The following is a 20,639-nucleotide window of genomic DNA, read 5'->3' as shown; positions in this document are numbered from 1 at the left end:
TCCCTGCACCAATGTTCCAACATCTAGTGGAAAGCCTTCCCAGAAGAGTGGAGGCTGTAATAGCAGCGTAGGGGGGACCAACTCCATATTAATGTCCATGATTTTGTAATGAGATGTTCGATGAGCAGGTGTCCACATACTTTTGGTCATGTAGTGTATGTTGTACCTAATTTCCCTCCTTCAAGGAACAGGAGTTATAGTCATAGCATTACGTTCTACTACTTCCGGGTTCAGTCACGCGGTAAAACTATCCTTCCTCAATTTCAAAATGATGCTAGGTACATAAACATTTGGTCCGATATTTTGTCTCAGTCTGTATACTTTTACAGGTTAAAATAGAGAGCTGATGTATATGATTATGATCTGATTAATGGCCTAATCAGAATAGTTTAGTGTATTAGGATTATGTCTTTGTTAATGGTTTTTCATGAAGAAATGGAATGTTGTTTATGTTAGTTCAAAAGTAGCCAGTTGTAGGGTGACGCCCCAGGGGAGACAGGTGATTGGACGGCAGAGGGAGCAACCCATATTTTTACATTGTTTATAAGTACAGGCTGGAGGAAGGGGGTGTTAGAAACAGACAGATTAGTTTGGGACGCTGTTTCTCCAGACACTGCGGGTCTGTAAACTTATGCTGACATCTTGTGATATGAATAAACCTTCTAATCAAAGTGCAGTCTAAGCGGACTCTTTGTTTGACAGCAATAACCACCAGCATCCCACTTCTGACACGATAGACGACAAAATGGAGGCTCCGCTGAGATACTGACTGCATCGTTCTTGGTTCAATTTGGGCATTAGTTGTTTCGATGGCTCATTGAGGGGAATTGGAAGGGTGTACCGTTAAAATTAGGTCTGTGCTGATGTGGTGTTACGGCTGTCGACTAAGGGTCTGTAATAATTATTCTAAAATTTGGTTGATTGGTAAACGGCGTAAATAATAGGAAGTCTAGAGCAATCGATGGTAGTAAATGAGGCAGATACAAGGCAGATGTGAAAGGTAGATATACGTATATGATTTTAGAGCATTGCAGGATTTGGCAAGCCCTCAAAACGAGGCGACCGCATGGTGGGCCATAAATCCTGGTAACGCGTTATGGGTTTCAGGTCAGTCAGTCTTGGACTGGGGTTTGGTTATAGATTTATTGTAAGTTGCTTGCCCATCTTCTATCCGACGGGGTATCTGCTTGGGGGGCCCGCTCATAAATATCCATACTCACGGCAGAATAAAGTTAGAAACATAGGAAAATGAATTTAAGGCGCAATGCAGGGTTTTGTTACATGTTGCACGCCACATGATAAATGCTGATGCTAAATGCTGATGCTAAATGCTGATGCTAAATGCTGATGCTAAATGCTGGTTGTGTGTCATGTCACATTGTGCATAAAAGCTAATGCTAATGCTAGATGCTAATTGTGTTGCGTGCTACATGCTAACGTATGACCGTAGAGGTCCACTGCGATGGAATAAAGCCTCTTAAATTATGTTTGTGTGTGTGTGAGCTCTGTTAAGTGTTATTGTTTGACTATAAGTGTAAAATAGAGGGGCTGAGGTAGAATGCTGGCGTTCTATTGTTTGGCAATCGTATCGTTAAATGTATTTGCGCATGCATTTAATTTTACGACACTACACTACAAAACGGGGGAGGGTACGGCACGAGATTATGAGACGTTTTGTTTTACGGCACTAGACTACAACACGTTGGTTGCTAAAACTACAACACGGGATTGTGGGTAAATTGGTCATATTTCTGTTAGACTGGCCTGCAGGGGGAGACAGAGAAACACACAGAAGAAGGGGAGATTTGGACACGAATCTCCTAGTTGTTAAAGCGGCTGTGGTTTGAAAATGAAAGTATTTGTTAGGATGTAGTGAATTTATAAATTAGATATATGTTGACGGATTATAATAAATTGAATTAAATGACGGATTAAAATAAATAAAAATGTTATTGAGCTATTTAGTCCTGAGTTAAGTCTTAGAGCGAATAGGAGTGGGGGAATATTGAATGTGTATAACTCAGTGTATAAACTTTAAAGGCTTGTCTGTCCCTTTCTGTTCTTTTGTCATATGAGAGGAACGATAGGACGAGACGAGAGGAGAGAGAGGGAGAAAGAGAGGTGCTGACGTGACATCACGTGACAAGGGGAGGATCGAGTCAAAAAGGTTTTGGTACTGGTCTGTTTGCAAAATCTTCCCCTACAGGATATTTGATGTTATGACAATTTCACAGAGGCTTGGCAACAGACTGATCATTTGAATAAAATTTGCATTTTAGAGTCTCTGGCATCACTTGGGTTTGATTGCAGTTGTGTTGGAAATCGAGTACTGACATTATTCTGTAAAATTAAGATAATTAGGTGCTTATAGAGCAAGGGGGTTTATGGGAATTGTAGTGTTGTAAGGTTAGAGGGCTTTGTTTTTAAGATTGCTGTGAAGTGGACTACTTGCATTGACTTTCCTGATGGGTTGTGGTAAGATAGCCACTAATTGATAAATTGGTAAGATAGGATATAGAAATAAAAAATTGGTTTTAATTATTCATAATTTTTAATTGATTTTTTAATTGATTTTCTTATTTTAATTAGAAATATTTTTTGAATAAAAATTTTAATTGATTTTTTTTATATTCATATTTTTATTGATTGATTTAAAAAAAATATTACATTTACATTACATTTTAGTCATTTAGCAGACGCTCTTATCCAGAGCGACTTACAGGAGCAATTAGGGTTAAGTGCCTTGCTCAAGGGCACATTTACGTCATTTAGCAGATGCTCTTATCCAGAGCGACTCACAAATTGGTGCATTCACCCTATAGCCAGTGGGATAACCACTTTACAATTTTTTTTTGGGGGGGTAGAAGGATTACTTTATCCTATCCCAGGTATTCCTTAAAGAGGTGGGGTTTCAAATGTCTCCGGAAGGTGGTGAGTGACTCCGCTGTCCTGGCGTCGTGAGGGAGCTTGTTCCACCATTGGGGTGCCAGAGCAGCGAACAGTTTTGACTGGGCTGAGCGGGAACTATGCTTCCGCAGAGGAAGGGAGCCAGCAGGCCAGAGGTGGATGAACGCAATGCCCTCGTTTGGGTGTAGGGACTGATCAGAGCCCGAAGGTACAGAGGTGCCGTTCCCCTCACTGCTCCATAGGCAAGCACCATGGTCTTGTAACGGATGCGAGCTTCAACTGGAAGCCAGTGGAGTGTGCGGAGGAGGGGGGTGACGTGAGAGAACTTGGGAAGGTTGAACACCAGACGGGCTGCGGCATCCTGGATGAGTTGTAGGGGTTTAATGGCACAGGCAGGGAGGCCAGCCAACAGCGAGTTGCAGTAATCCAGACGGGAGATGACAAGTGCCTGGATTAGGACCTGTGCCGCTTCCTGTGTAAGGCAGGGTCGTACTCTCCGAATGTTGTAGAGCATGAACCTGCAGGAGCGGGTCACCGCCTTGATGTTAGCGGAGAACGACAGGGTGTTGTCCAGGGTCACGCCAAGGCTCTTCGCACTCTGGGAGGAGGACACAACGGAGTTGTCAACCGTGATGGCGAGATCATGGAACGGGCAGTCCTTCCCCGGGAGGAAGAGCAGCTCCGTCTTGCCAGGGTTCAGCTTGAGGTGGTGATCCGTCATCCATACTGATATGTCTGCCAGACAGATGCGATTCGCCACCTGGTTATCAGAAGGGGGAAAGGAGAAGATTAGTTGTGTATCGTCAGCGTAGCAATGATAGGAGAGGCCATGTGAGGATATGACAGAGCCAAGTGACTTGGTGTATAGGGAGAAAAGGAGAGGGCCTAGAACTGAGCCCTGGGGGACACCAGTGGTGAGAGCACGTGGTGCGGAGACAGCTTCTCGCCACGCCACTTGGTAGGAGCGACCGGTCAGGTAGGGACGCAATCCAGGAGTGAGCCGCGCCGGAGATGCCCAGCTCGGAGAGGGTGGAGAGGAGGATCTGATGGTTCACAGTATCAAAGGCAGCAGACAGGTCTAGAAGGACAAGAGCAGAGGAGAGAGAGTTAGCTTTAGCAGTGCGGAGAGCCTCCGTGACACAGAGAAGAGCAGTCTCAGTTGAATGACCAGTCCTGAAACCTGACTGGTTTGGATCAAGAAGGTCATTCTGAGAGAGATAGCAAGAGAGTTGGCTAAAGACGGCACGCTCAATAGTTTTGGGAAGAAAAGAAAGAAGGGATACTGGTCTGTAGTTGTTGACATCAGTGGGATCGAGTGTTGGTTTTTTGAGAAGGGGAGCAACTCTCGCTCTCTTGAAGACGGAAGGGACATGGCCAGCGGTCAAGGATGAGTTGATCAGCGAGGTGAGGTAGGGGAGAAGGTCACCGGAGATGGTCTGGAGAAGAGAGGAGGGGATGGGGTCAAGCGGGCAGGTTGTTGGGCGGCCTGCAGTCACAAGTCGCAGGATTTTATCTGGAGAGAGAGGGGAGAAAGAAGTCAAAGCATAGGGTAGGGCAGTGTGAGTAGGACCAGCAGTGTCATTAGACTTAACAAACGAGGATCGGATGTCGTCAACCTTCTTTTCAAAGTGGTTGGACGAAGTCATCCACAGAGAGAGAGGGGGGAGGATTCAGCAGGGAGGAAAATGTGGCAAAGAGCTTCCTAGGGTTAGAGGCAGATGCTTGGAATTTAGAGTGGTAGAAAGTGGCCTTAGCAGCAGAAACAGATTAAGAAAATGTAGAGAGGAGGGAGTGAAAAGATGCCAGGTCGGCAGGGAGTTTAGTTTTCTTCCATTTCCGCTCCGCTGCCCGGAGCTCTGTTCTGTGAGCTCGCAATGAGTCATCAAGCCACGGAGCTGGAGGGGAGGACCGAGCCGGCCGGGAGGATAGGGGACACAGAGAGTCAAAGGATGCAGAAAGGGAGGAGAGGGAGGGTTGAGGAGGCAGAATCAGGAGATTGGAGGGAGAAGGATTGAGCAGAGGGAAGAGATGATAGGATGGAAGAGGAGAGAGTAGTGGGAGAGAGAGAGCGAAGGTTGCGGCGGCGCATTACCATCTGTGTAGGGGCAGAGTGAGTAGTGTTGGAGGAGAGCGAGAGAGAAAAGGAAACAAAGTAGTGGTCGGAGACATGGAGGGGAGTTGCAGTGAGATTAGTAGAAGAGCAGCATCTAGTAAAGATGAGGTCAAGCGTATTGCCTGCCTTGTGAGTAGGGGGACGGTGAGAGGGTGAGGTCAAAAGAGGAGAGGAGTGGAAAGAAGGAGGCAGAGAGAAATGAGTCAAATGTGGACATAGGGAGGTTGAAATCCCCCAAAACTGTGATGGGTGAGCCATCCTCAGGAAAGGAACTTATCAAGGCGTCAAGCTCATTGATGAACTCTCCAAGGGAACCTGGAGGGCGATAGATGACAAGGATATTAAGCTTAAATGGGCTAGTGACTGTGACAGCATGGAATTCAAATGAGGAGATAGACAGGTGGGTTAGGGGAAAAATTGAGAATGTCCACTTGGGAGAGATGAGGATTCCTGTGCCACCACCCCTCTGACCAGATGCTCTCGGGGTATGCGAGAACACATGGTCAGACGAGGAGAGAGCAGTAGGAGTAGCAGTGTTTTCAGTGGTAATCCATGTTTCCGTCAGCGCCAGGAAGTCGAGGGACTGGAGGTTAGCATAGGCTGGGATGAAGTCAGCTTTGTTGGCAGCAGAACGGCAGTTCCAGAGGCTGCCTGAGACCTGGAACTCCAGGTGTGGGGTGCGTGCAGGGACCACCAGGTTAGAGAGGCAGCAGCCACGCGGTGTGAGGCGTTTGTGTAGCCTGTGCAGAGAGGAGAGAACAGGGATAGGCAGAGGCATAGTTGACAGGCTGTAGCAAATGGCTACAATAATGCAGAGGAGATCGGAATGAAATGAACTAAACATCTGGGAGAGGAGAGAGCAGGGCCTCCCTCACCAAAACTTCCACCTCAGAAACTATAATTGTTTCACTGAACCACCCGAACAAAAACTCTCCCAACTTCCACCTTTAGAAATCAGAATTGTTGTGAACCACAGCGGTTCAATGTTTAAAGGAATAGACTCAACCCACTTTATTCAGCTAGCTAACTATGACACCATAGCTAACTAGCATGCTAGCATCCAATAACACACAGTTTAGCACCAACACTTGGTCACAACAAACCACCAATAGTGTGTTAACACACTAAGCAGATAATTCGTGTCCGTGTCTAGTTCCTTTCATAACGCAGCAATAATTAAACGTTGGCTAGCTAGCACAAATATATTGTATTTAGCTGCCACAGTACAGCACACAATGGCTACTGTGTTGACTCTGTTCGAAAAACGGCTAGCTAGCTAGCTTCGTGCTACACCCGGCACCGCCGAAAACAATGCCAACCTACAGTAACTACCCACAATAGCCCACGATGCCTAACTATGACACCATAGCTAACTAGCATGCTAGCATCCAATAACACACAGTTTAGCACCAATAATTGGTTACAACAAACTACCAATAGTGTGTTAACACACTAAACAGATCATTCGTGTCCATGTCTAGTTCCTTTCATAACGCAGCAATAATTAAACGTTGGCTAGCTAGCACAAGTATATTGTATTTAGCTACTACAGTACAGTTAGCTGGTCGTGTTGGCTAGCTAGCAATGGCTACTGTGTTGACTTTGTTTGAAGAACGGCTATTTAGCTAGCTTCGTGCTAATTAAAGGGGGGAAGCCATAGGCTATATAGTCTAAAATAAAATAATTCACCATAAAGGAATATAAAAGAGTAGTTACAATGGGGAGAAAGGACAGCAAGGCTATGAAAGTCATTACACCTGTTGATATAGTTGAAAATAGTAATCCTTTAACTAAAGTATTGCTAGGTTATCCGGCAAATGAAACAAAAGTTGCCCTTCATTCTCAAACAAAAACTGATAAAAGATTCCAGCGATAAGATAAACAAAGGTATAGAGAAAAGGCTAAAGGAAGAGAAGGCGACAGAAAAACTAATGGCAGAAGTTAGTACACCTTTCTCACACACGGATTCAGCAAAAAGACACCCACCTTATGAGAAGGAAGTAGAGCTTAGGGATGTTTATCCTCAGCTTCCGGTGATCATCCAGCAGGGTGATTATTGCATCAGAGATGAAGATGAACGAATAATAGATAGAGGACAAGCAGAAACGACCAGAAAGATGAATCCAAAACTCCAGAAGTAAGAAAAACCGAGATGTCTGGAAACTAAAAGAAGAATGAGGTTCGGAAAGATGAGGATGAAGATACAGAAGAGAAGAAAAACTGCTGAGAAAAGAATCCCAAGAATTGGAGGAGAATAATACATTGAGGTCAAGGAAAGGCCAATAGTAAGAAGATGATGGAAGATGATATTTCGAGGACAGAACTTAGAATATAAGCTTTTGAAGAATACTGATAGGTCGACAACAAGAAGGAACAGGACCAAGAAACTCTCAGAAAACTCAATCATACAACTGGTGGAGAAGAGAAGCTTTGGGTATGAAGAATCAGAGTGAACCAAATCAACAATCACTGCTACAGCTTCAACAGGACCAGTTCCAACCGCAATTGTACCAGCCACCAAGGGGGGGTACCAGTTATCCATATCCACAGCCAGTTTCGGGACAGACACAGAATTGGAGAGGAAGAGGACGAGAAGGCTTAGAAGGAGGAGGAAGATTTCAGCTACACTTCCAGCAACTTTCAGAAGAGTGTTATAATTGTGGACAGATTGGTCACTTTACCTGTGAGTGCAATAAGTCAGGAGGAAACATCAGAGGGAATTTCAGAGGAAGATACAGGGGCCAGTCAAGATCATCTGGAGGACCGGTGAACCCCTACAGGGGTCCGGAGCAAGGATTCTAGAGGTGCCTAGAAGATACGAAGGGGGGTGTCAGCTGGTAGCACCAATTAGGAAGGAAAAATATCTAACAATTGAAGTAAAAACAAAGGACTAGGAGAGGTGAATAGTGGAAAAGCTTTTATCTGTGTTCAGCCTAAAGAGGTTAAACATCTCACTATGTAAAATTAACTAATTAGGATAGGGATTTGAGGTAGTAAAACAGCTAATTACTCTTAAGGAACCAATTGAGCTCTTCTATAAAGAATCAAAGAGAAATTAAAATAGACATACTAATATTAGAACATATACCTATTGCATTGTTGGGAAGAGATGCATGGTGTAAATTGAACTGTACAATAAGATGTACACTAGACGGCTGTCTGGTAGAAGATTTTAAAAAGAATAGGGTTTTTGGGAATCATATTTGCTTAAAAAGATAATATCATAGGAAGGATGATAATCTATTAGACTGCCTATTAGACAATCTGTCTGAAAATAAAGTTAAAAGGGGTGACTGTTATTCTGGGTTACATTCCTACACCAAGAGATTTCAGGCTAGGCTAAGGGATGTTTAGTCGTTTGCCAAGTCTGTGTGTGAAGAAGTCAGAAGCAGGTGGGGACTTCCCAATCACATATTCTAAAAATTGGTGGTAAAGGGATTTTGTGAATAAATCAGTGGAAAAGGTTTTAAAAGTTAGGAGAAAAGATTAGATTAAAAAGTTAGGAGAACTAGGGTTGAAGGAACTCTAAGACAGTAAGCTAAGTTTCAATGTTAGTTAGTAGTAAGAGAGAGAGAACAGTGGTGAAGGACATTTTAGAGTTTAGTGGGAAGATAGATATGGTAGGAGTTTAGATCTGTTAGGAGCAGATGCATTGAGAAAGTATGCGTTGCTGAATGATAAGAGAAGATTGAGGGTGATTGAGTATCTATATTTACAATTCCCAGCAGGAAGATCAAGGTAATTATGGGTGTATTTTTTATAATCAAAAGTTTGAAAGTGAGGGTTTAGAGTAGGAAGAGAGAGTGAATGTAAGTTACATTTACGTCATTTGACACTAGTGGTGATAGATGGAAGTACAAGCAAAGAGTTCAAAGCTTTGGGGAAACTAGATGAAGTAACAATAAGGACATTAACACGTCAGTCTATTAAAACAACAGTGAGAAGCAATTTAACTCTTTCAACATTGATAGCTATTAAAGCCATAAATATATCGCATTTGATTATAAGGGAACTAATAGCTCCAGCACCAATTTTAGAGGAAAAGACTGTTATTAGGGTTAGGATGAGTGATCCAGCTCATCTTCATTGTAGATGTGAGAGATGGAGTGGAGAGGGGACGTTCCTCCCACATGGAGAGATAATTATGGAGAAGAAGTATTGTTATCAGGACCAGATGTAGAAGCTGTTGCACCTAGTCAAAGGAAGTATATTTTGTACAACGATATGAAGTGGAAGAGGGTTATGAGTGATTGTTCATTTATTTTGAGTAATGTTACAGAGAAAGATCAGGGAGAATATATGTGTACTTATCTAGTGCAAGCATTAAAATTTGTTCCGGTTAAGAATTATTGGTTAAAAGGCTATGTAATTCGTAAAGTGACGCTTAAAATGGAAGATTTGAAGTCTGTTGAAGCTTCCACAGTCACCGAAGGAGTTCAGGAGGAGTATATTATAGTAGCCACTCCAACAGTAGATAATACACAGAGGATATCGGTAACTTTCCCACTAGAAGTAGTTAAGGGTGTTAATACATCAACTAAATCAACTACTTTAATGGTAACTTTGGAAGGGATTAATGATGCGACGGCAATAACAAATGTAGGAAGTATGACACCGACACCGACAACAACTTTTCTGAAATTAAAGGGGGTAGCAAGAAGGACTCAGGGGTTTATGGTACGGATAGAGAGTACTGTCAATGATAGTAAGGATAGGGTTCAAATAGGAGAGCAGATAGTAGTAGAGAACAATATAGATTCATCTGAAATAGTGAAGGATACTATCATGGAGGTACAGGATGAGGTCTTTGATTTTAATGACAGACAAGGAGAGGTATCTGATCAGTACCGCTCGTAAGGGAAGAGAGAAACTAAATGCATGTGGTTTGATTCTTCTGTTGTGAAAATTAAAGATGGATGGGCAGGTAGGAATATTTGGTTCCAGCAGCTAGCTCATTCTGTAAGATCAGTGAGGAATCTTGAGGGTCCATGTCTGTTGAGAATTCCAGCACCAAACATTTTAGAGACGGTCGCTCGACCTCTATCAAGTATGTGTCAGTCTTATGCTTTGTCATGGCTGTTGTATCAGCAACAATCAGTAACAGATAAAATAATGTCGTTGTCAAAACATTTGTTTAAGCCTAGGTTTAAGTGTTCCTGGTTAAATGAATTACCCTATGTAAATTTATTAGACGGTAAGGAAAATCAGGTAACAGCGAACCCTGAAGCATTGGAGGTGAAACCAGTGAGGGCTAAAAGTTGTTTTTGTTCTAATAAAACGTATGATGTAAGGGGTATGTTTATGGGAATATCAGATTGTGAGGATTATATGATAACTTTGGGTATGCATGACCTTAAGGGTAGTAATGAGAAATATAATGTTACTTTTTATGTTCCAGTTAGTAAGAAGAGCAGGACTTTGATGGTGAAAGATTAGCTTTTGCCTGACAATGTGAATATTGGGAATTTTAGAGATATTTGGAGGGTTTGTGGTGATAAAGCGTATATATTCTTACCCTATGGATGGACAGGATGTTGTTACATGTCAACGTTGAAGCTTCCATATGAGGTTTCTACCATTGAAAGAGGGGAAGCACCGGACACAGATAAATCTGAATCTAGGTTTGGAAGTAGGGTGAAAAGGGACATGGCGACATTTCATAGTCTTGACGCCTATCATTGGAGGATAAGGCTAAGAGAGAAGGGGGGACTTTTTTCCATGGTAGGTTGTAACATTTTTGGCAGATCATATTGATAATATTAGCTATACTTTGATTCCAGATAGTTCAGATAGTATCACTATGCGTTGAAGAATATAAGGGATGCGTTTGGTAGATCTGAAGGAGCTGGATGGTCAGCGAAGACTTGGTTGCAAGATCAGTTAGGCCCAGTAGGAGCAGTGATGGATTAGATTTTAATGGCAGCTTTGGTAGCACTGTGTGTGATGTTTGTAATGTGTTACTGACCTTTGAGAAAGCTATGATATTGAGCTAGGTTGGAGTAGTGATGTCTGGAGACAACACTCAGATGCCGTTGTTGACTGTTCCTGATCTGGATGAAGATGGACAAGTGGGACTGGATGATAAATATCCTTTTTGATTTTTTGATCATGTTTCAAATTTTTTTCAATATTAGTGTGATTTTAGTATGATATTATGAATCAAAGGGGGGAAGTGTATGAATGAATCGTATTATCCTAGTTCATTATTCTATCATTTATAGTGATTCATACATCATTTATATATAATTTTTATATTCTTAGTTGATATTGATGTTTAATTTGAAAGTGTTGTTTTGCAAAAGATACTGTTTGGTCTTTCCTTTTCTTCCAGAAGCATTTGGGGGACATGTGGAGATTGAAATAGTCTAACAAGGACAATATGAAGGGACAATATGAAAGGACAATATGACTGGAGGAGATGAAACAAGGAGGGGTGGAAAGATTCCGATTCCATCATCAACAATCCATTGGAAGTCGAGACTACGGGGAGATGAAGTGTAGTGGACTACATTCCAGTGTCTGCAATGAAATATAGACATATTTGATGTGTAATACATAATTGTGTCATATTCTTAGATATTAATTTTTGTAGAAGGATATTTGATGTTATTGAATACATGTGAGGAACTTAGATGTTTTTGTTTATTTCGTGAATGCTTAGGGACAGGGAGTCTAGGCAGGGAGAGGTCCACTGTAGGGTCCAATGGGTTGACCAGCCTTAGAGTGGATATTTTTTGGATAGGATTTTGTTTGCAGGGGCTTACATGTGTATTTAATTGCATCATAGTTTCAAATGCATTTACATTGTTTATGAGTTTATCTGGAGTACCGTGGTGGTTGCCTGGGGCAGAGGGACCGTGAGAGAATTTTACTGTCTTGATTGATGGATGGATTTGGAACGAAGGTTGCCAGACAGTTTTTCGCTCTCACACTCCATAAAGATTTCTTCATATTTCATAGTAATGTATTCACACTTCATAAACATTTGTTCATATTTCATAGAAAGGTATTTACACTCTAGAGAAAAATATTTTTTTGGTTTAATGTTAAAGATACTCAATAAGATAAATTGTTACTTGTCATAATCCTGTTTTGTTTGTTTTCGAGACTTTTAGTTCGTCTCGAAGGGGGGAATGTAGTGTATTAGGATTATGTCTTTGTTAATGGTTTTTCATGAAGAAATGGAATGTTGTTTATGTTAGTTCAAAAGTAGCCAGTTGTAGGGTGACGCCCCAGGGGAGACAGGTGATTGGACGGCAGAGGGAGCAACCCATATTTTTACATTGTTTATAAGTACAGGCTGGAGGAAGGGGGTGTTAGAAACAGACAGATTAGTTTGGGACGCTGTTTCTCCAGACACTGCGGGTCTGTAAACTTATGCTGACATCTTGTGATATGAATAAACCTTCTAATCAAAGTGCAGTCTAAGCGGACTCTTTGTTTGACAGCAATAACCACCAGCATCCCACTTCTGACACGATAGACGACAATAGATCCTGAGGTCTCTGTGCTGTTGCACTGCACTGCCTGGGGAGGTTGTCGTATCGGGTGAATGGTGGCAATTATTGCTGATGAACAAAGGAGTCATACTGAACTTTGATCATAAGGTTTATTCATATCACAAGCTTCAGCATAAGTGACAGATGACATGACATCCGGAGAGCGACGCCTCAGAATGGCCGCTCTGCCCTTTCATCGTTTAACCCCTACTTATAAACAATGCAAAAAGATGGGCTCCCTCTTCTGGCCAATCACCAGTCTCCCCTGTCTACAACACACTTCCTGTCTGTTGTATGTGGCGTTACACTAAAACATTCCCTCTTGATACTAAAATCAACATTCTTTCAGTTCCACTTAAAAACATTTAACAAAGGCATAATCCCAATACACAACATTTCCCCCCTTCGAGACTAAACAGTCTCGAAAACAAACAGAATAGGATTATGACAAGTGACAATTTACCTTATTGAGTATCTTTAACATTAAACCAAAAACATTCTCCTCTAGAGTGTATATACCTTTCTATGAAATATGAATAACTGTTTATGAAGTGTGAATAGATTACTATCTTTATGAAGTGTGAATACATTACTATGAAATATGAACAAATCTTTATGGAGTGTAAGAGCGAAAAACTGTCCGGCAACCTTCGTTCCAAATCCATCCATCAATCAAGACAGTAAAATTCTCTCACGGTCCCTCTGCCCCAGGCAACCACCACGGTACTCCAGATAAACTCATAAACAATGTAAATGCATTTGAAACTATGATGCAATTAAATACACATGTAAGCCCCTGCAAACAAAATCCTATCCAAAAAATATCCACTCTAAGGCTGGTCAACCCATTGGACCCTACAGTGGACCTCTCCCTGCCTAGACTCCCTGTCCCTAAGCATTCACGAAATAAACAAAAACATCTAAGTTCCTCACATGTATTCAATAACATCAAATATCCTTCTACAAAAATTAATATCTAAGAATATGACACAATTATGTATTACACATCAAATATGTCTATATTTCATTGCAGACACTGGAATGTAGTCCACTACACTTCATCTCCCCGTAGTCTCGACTTCCAATGGATTGTTGATGATGGAATCGGAATCTTTCCACCCCTCCTTGTTTCATCTCCTCCAGTCATATTGTCCTTTCATATTGTCCCTTCATATTGTCCTTGTTAGACTATTTCAATCTCCACATGTCCCCCAAATGCTTCTGGAAGAAAAGGAAAGACCAAACAGTATCTTTTGCAAAACAACACTTTCAAATTAAACATCAATATCAACTAAGAATATAAAAATGATATATAAATAATGCATGAATCAATATAAATGATAGAATAATGAACTAGGATAATTATTCATTCATACACTTCCCCCCTTTGATTCATAAAATCATACCAAAATCACCCTAATATTGAAAAAAAATTGAAAAATGATCAAATAATCAAAAATTATATTTATCCATTCAGTCCCTCTTGTCCATCTTCATCCAGATCAGGAACAGTCAACAACGGCATCTGAGTGTTGTCTCCAGGCATCACTCTCCAACCTATCTCAATATCATAGCTTTCTCAAAGGTCAGTAACAAATTACAAACATCACACACAGTGTTATCAAAGCTGAAACTAAAATCTGAACCATCACTGCCCCTACTGGGCCTAATTGATCTTGCAACCAAGACTTCGCTGACCATCCAGCTCCCTCAGATTTCCCAAATGCATCCCTTATATTCTTCAATGCATATATAACCCTAGTGATAATATCTGAACTATCTGGACTCAAAGTATACCTGGGCGGCAGGTAGCTTAGTGGTTAAGAGCGTTGTGCCAGTAACCGAAAGGTCGCTGGTTCTAATCCCCGAGCCCACTAGGTGAAAAATCTGTCGATGTGCCCTTGAGCAAGGCACTTAACCCTAATTGCTCCTGTAAGTCGCTCTGGATAAGAGCGTCTGCTAAATGACCTATTATTATACCTAATATTATCAATATGATCTTCCCAAATGTTACACCATACCATGGAAAAAGTCCCCCCTTCTCCCTTAGATTTATCCTTCAATGATAGGCTTGAAGACTATGACATGTAGCCATGTCTCTTTCCATCCAATTTCAAACCTAGCTTCAGATTTATCTGTGTTCGGTGCAACCCCTCTTTTAATGGTAGAAACCTCATATGGAAGCTTCAACGTTGACATGTAACAACATCCTGTCCATCCATAGGGTAAGAATATATATGCTTTATCACCACAAACCCTCTAAATATCTTTAACATTCCCAATAGTCACATTGTCAGGCAAAAGCTAATCTTTTAACCATCAAAGTCCTGCTCTTCTTACTAACTGGAACATAAAAATTACATTATATTTGTCATCTCTAACCTTATGTTCATGCTTATCCAAAGTCATCATATAATCATCACAATCTGATATTCCCATAAACATACCCTTTCCATCATATGTTTTATTAGAACAAAAACAACTTTTAGCCCTCACTGGTTTCACCTCAAATGCTTCAGTTACGCTGTTACCTGAGTTTCCTTCCCATCTAACAAATGCACACAAGTTAATTCACTTAACCCAATAACACCTAAACCAAAACAAATGTTTTGACAACGACATTATTTTATCTGTTACTGACTGTTGTTGCTGATACAACAGTCATGACAAAGCATAAGATTGACACATACTTGATAGAGGTCGAACGACCGTCTCTAACATGTTTGACTGGAATTCTCAACAGACATGGACCCTCAAGATTCCTCACTGATCTTACAGAATGAATTAACCGCTGGAACCAAAGATTCCTACCTTCCCATCTCTAATTTTCACAACAGAAGAATCAAACTACATGCATATAGTTTCTCTCTTCCCTAACGAGCGGTACTGCAGATACCTCTCCTTGTCTGTCATTAAAATCAAAGACCTCATCCTGTACCTCCATGATTTCACTATTTCAGATGAATCTATATTGACTCTACTACTATCTGCTCTCCTATTTTAACCCTATTCGTACTATCCTTGACAGCACTCTCCAATTCGTAACATAAACCCCTGAGTCCTTCTTGCTACCTCCTTTAATTTCAGAAAAGTTGTTGTCGGTGTCATACTTCCTACATTTGCTATTGCCATCGTATCATTAATCCCTTTCCACAGTTACCATTAAAGTAGTTGACTTAGTTGATGTATTAACACTCTTAACTACTTCTAGTGCGAAAGCTACCGATATCCTATGTGTATTATTTACTGTTGGAGTGTCTACTGTAATAATATACTTCCTGAACTCCTTCGGTGACTGTGGAAACTTCAACAGACTTCAAATCTTCCATCATAAGCGTTACTTTATGAATTACATAGTCTTTTAACCAATAATTCTTAACCGGAACAAATTTTAATGCTTGCACTAGATAAGTACACATATATTCTCCCTGATCTTTCTCTGTAACATTACGCAAAATAAGTGAACAGTCACTCATAACCCTCTTCCACTTCATATCGTTGTACAAACTATATCTCCTTTGATTAGGTGCAACAGCTTCTACTCCTGGTCCTGATAACAATACTTCTTCTCCATAATTATCTCTCCATGTGGGAGGAACATCCCCATCCTAACCCTAATAAGTATTTTTCCCCCTAAAATTGGTGCTGGAGCTATTGGTTCCCTTATAATCAAATGCGATATATTTATGGCTTTAATAACTATCAATGTTGAAAGAGTTAAATTGCTTCTCACTGTTGTTTTAATAGACTGAAGTGTTAATGTCATTATTGTTACTTCATCCATTTTCCCCAAAGCTTTGAACTCTTTGCTTGTACTTCCATCTATCACCACTAGTGTCAAATGACGTAAATGTAACTTACATTCACTCTCTCTCTCTACTCTAAACCCTAACTTTCAAACTTTTGATTATAAAAATACACCTATAATTACCTTGATCTCCCTACTCTAAAGTGTCCTTCACCATTGTTCTCTCTCTTACTACTAACTTTGAAACTTAGCTTACTGTCTTAGAGTTCCTTCAACCTAGTTCTCCTAACTTATTTTAATCTAATCTTTTCTCCTAACCTTTAAAAACCTTTTCCCACTGATTTATTCACAAAATCCCTTTACCACCAAATTTTAGGATATGTGATAGGGAAAGTCCCCACCTGCTTCTGACTTCTTTACACACAGACTTGGCAAACGACTAAACACCTTTTAGCCTAGCCTGAAATCTCTTGGTGTAAGAATGTAACCCAGAATAACAGTCACCCCTTTTAACTTTATTTTCCAGACAGATTGTCTAATAGGCAGTCTAATAGATTATCATCCTTCCTATGATATTATCTTTTGAAGCAAATATGATTCCCAAAAACCCTACTTTTAAATCTTCTACCAGACAGCCGTTTAGTGTACATCTTATTGTACAATTCAATTCAAACCCTGCATCTCTTCCCAACACTGCAATAGGTATATGCTCTAATATTAGTATGTCTATTTTAATTTCTCTTTGATTTTTATAGCATAGCTCAATTGGTTCCCTAAGAGTAATTAACTGTTTTATTACCTCAAATCCCTATCCTAATTAGTTAATTTTACATAGTGAGATGTTTAACCTCTTTAGGCTGAACACAGATAAGTTTTTCCACTATTCACTATCACTTCTCATAGTCCTGTTTTTACTTCAATTGTTGGATATTTTCTCTTCTTCTCTAATCGATGCTATCAGCTGACACCCCCCTTTCGGATCTTCTAGGCACTCTAGAATCCTTAGGGTTCACCTGGAGAACAGGTGATCTTGACTGGCCCCTGTATCTTCCTTAAAAATGTTCTCTATTGTTTCCTCCTGACTTGTTGCACTCACAGGTAAAGTGACCAATCTGTCCATAATTATAACAGTCTTCTGGAGATTGCTGGAAGTGTAGCTGAAATCTTCCTCCTCCTTCTAAGCCTTCTCGTCCTCTTCCTCTCCAATTCTGTGTCTGTCCAGAAACTGGCTGTGGATATGGAACACCTGGTACCCCCCTTGGCTGGTACAATTGCATTTGATATTGTTCAGTTGAAGCTGTAGCAGTGATTGTTGATTTGGTTCACTCTGATTCTTCATAACCAAAGCTTCTCTTCTCCTTCTTCTTCTCCAATTCTTGGGATCCTTTTCTCAGCAGTTTCTCCTCTTCTGTATCTTCAGCTGTGTTACTTCTTCTAAACTATTTGCTTTATCCAGGCATGATAAACATCGGTCTATATCTCTATTTCTTCTTTGCTAGTCATTGTAGGATAACCTCCTTTTGAATACACAGCACCTTCAGTCTCCTCTTTCTCGCTGTCTTCATCTGAACTCGAATCTCTTGTATCCTTCTTCCTTCAACTTCCATCAGAGATCAAATCTCTAGTATCCTTCTTCTTTCCTCTCTCTCTCCTTTGTTCCTCTCATATGACAAAAGAACAAAGACACAGAATAACATTTTAGTAGTTAATGCAATTACTGAGTTACTTCAACCATATTCAATATTCCCCCACTCATATTCGCTCTAAGACTTAATTTAATTCATTACGTATTTTATTTTAATCCGTCATTTAACTCAGGACTAAATAGATCGCTCAAAAACATTATTTTATTTTAATCCGTCATTTAATTTAATTCATTATACTCCGTCACCATATATCTAATGTATAAATTCACTACATCTCAACAAATAGTTTCATGTTCAAACACCAGCCGCTTTAAAACTATAAGATTTGTGTTAAAATCTCTCCTATTTGTTCCCTCATCTGTGTCTCCCTGTCTCCCCCTGCAGTGTAACAGATGTGTTGTTTAGTTTAAATCCCACGCATGCGCGATACATTCAAAAATACTTTTTCACCGTGGAAGGGAGATTCTTAGATCTCTCCCCAACCCCAAATAGACGGTTAACAGTCCTGCTGTATCTCCGTTTCCCCCTCATAGTCAAACAACATTTAACAGCGCTCACAAAACATAGAACCGAAATTCCACATACAAACATAATTTAAGAGGCTTTCTCCCATCGCAGTGGGACCTCTACGGTCACATGTTAGCATGCAGCATATTAGCATTTAGCCTTAGCATTTAGCATTAGCCTGTATGCACCATGTAGCATGAAAACAATGTACCTGACATTGCGTCTTTAATTACTTTTCCTTTTGTCCTAACTTTAGGCTGCCGTGAGTTCTGGATATTTTATATGAGCGGTCCCCCCCAAGCAAATATCCCGTCGGACAGAAGATGGGCAAGCAACCCCCACTAAATCTACAACCAAACTCCAGTCAAGACTGACTGACTGACCTGAAACCCATAACGCGTTACCAGGATTTTATGGCCCACCATGCGGTCGCCTCGTTTGTACCGAGGGCTTATCAAATCCTGCAATGTCCTAACTTGTATACATATCTTGGCCCCGATTGTTCTTGACTTACTATTCAAGCAACACATCTCTATAAACAATCCATAAACTCTAAGCACTTTTGCGCTGTTTTTAAAATTTTTATAATGATTAGCCAGAACCCCAGTCATCAGCAATAACGCCACACGAGGCACGGTCGTATGGTACATTTCTCCAGTGTACAATCACATAGCATCCAACCTAACAATCTCCAAAGCTGTGAGGAAAACTCACCCTTTTCTGGCACTTCAGACCGAGTTAGCTTGGCGGCTACGAATGAAACAGAGGAGAGATGCAGACCAGCCCCACGTTGGGCGCCATTTGTCGTATCGGGTGAATGGTGGCAATTATTGCTGATGAACAAAGGAGTCCGCTCATACTGAACTTTGATCATAAGGTTTATTCATATCACAAGCTTCAGCATAAGTGACAGATGACATGACATCCGGAGAGTGATGCCTCAGAATGGCCGCTCTGCCCTTTCATCGTTTAACCCCTACTTATAAACAATGCAAAAAGATGGGCTCCCTCTTCTGGCCAATCACCAGTCTCCCCTGTCTACAACACACTTCCTGTCTGTTGTATGTGGCGTTACACTAAAACATTCCCTCTTGATACTAAAATCAACATTCTTTCAGTTCCACTTAAAAACATTTAACAAAGGCATAATCCCAATACACGACAAGGTCTCCTGGAACCACAGATGCAGGTGGAGCTTTATGCCAGGTAACTTCATAATACATTACAATCGATAGACTACTTATAACAACCAACTGACTGTAAAACCAGTTATCAAACATAATGGCTCTTTTGTCCTCCCTCCCTCCCTCCCTCCCTCCCTCCTCTCTCTCTCTCCCTATCGCTCTCTCTCTCTCTTTCTATCCATCCATCAGACGTAGACAGCACTGGAACGTCACATAGAGGAGGTGTGGATAGAGAGGGTGACCAGGGAGCCATGGCTTTTCAATGGGGCCAAATTCAGCCTGCACTCTTTCAGTCTGGCCTCCCCCCAGCCCTCCTGCCCACCTACACCCCAGCCTCCCTGCATGAATGGAGCAGGAGACAGAGATGGAAGGCAATGTAGCATTCAGAAGGAAGAAGAGGGCTTACACAAGACAAGGGGGACGCCATCTCTGGAAGAGCAGAGGTGCTCAGACACCAAAGTGATCAAATAGACAAAGTCATAGGCGACGACAGCATAATGACATTGATTTGAGTAGCTATAAGCAGAGGGAGGGGAACCTCAGAGACTCACAAACCTCCACCCCAGGGTGCAGAAACCGAGATCCTGCTGTGGGCAGCAGAAGCTCAACCCTGCCCACAGAGAGATGTGGGTGGGAAGGGTGAGAGGCCCACTCCCATCCTGAACCTGAGGTTGGGCCTGACCTACTATAGGGACTTCCTGGGCACCAACTGGTCTCAGAGAGCTATGCCAGTGTCGGGAGGTGGAGTTTGGGGATCCTCTGGCGCTATTGGCTCAGCCAGTGGCGGGGGCATCCCTGGGGGGCACCCTGAACCAAAGGTGAGACACGTGGAGAACGAGGGTGAAAGTTACTTATGACAACTTACTGATGATATCTCCTCCCCCTTTCCCCCAGCCTGTGTTTGAAGGCCTTGACGAAGAGGACAGGATCAGGGTGGAGATGCTGCAGCGGCGGGACGAGGCTGTTGAGACAGACAGGAGGCAGTTGAGACAGACAGGAGGCAGTTGAGACAGACAGGAGGCAGATGAGACAGAC

This window comes from Coregonus clupeaformis, chromosome 3, assembly GCF_020615455.1.
Source record: "Coregonus clupeaformis isolate EN_2021a chromosome 3, ASM2061545v1, whole genome shotgun sequence".
Taxonomy (NCBI): domain Eukaryota; kingdom Metazoa; phylum Chordata; class Actinopteri; order Salmoniformes; family Salmonidae; genus Coregonus; species Coregonus clupeaformis.
The sequence above is the reverse complement of the archived record's forward strand: the minus strand, read 5'-3'. Positions refer to the sequence as shown.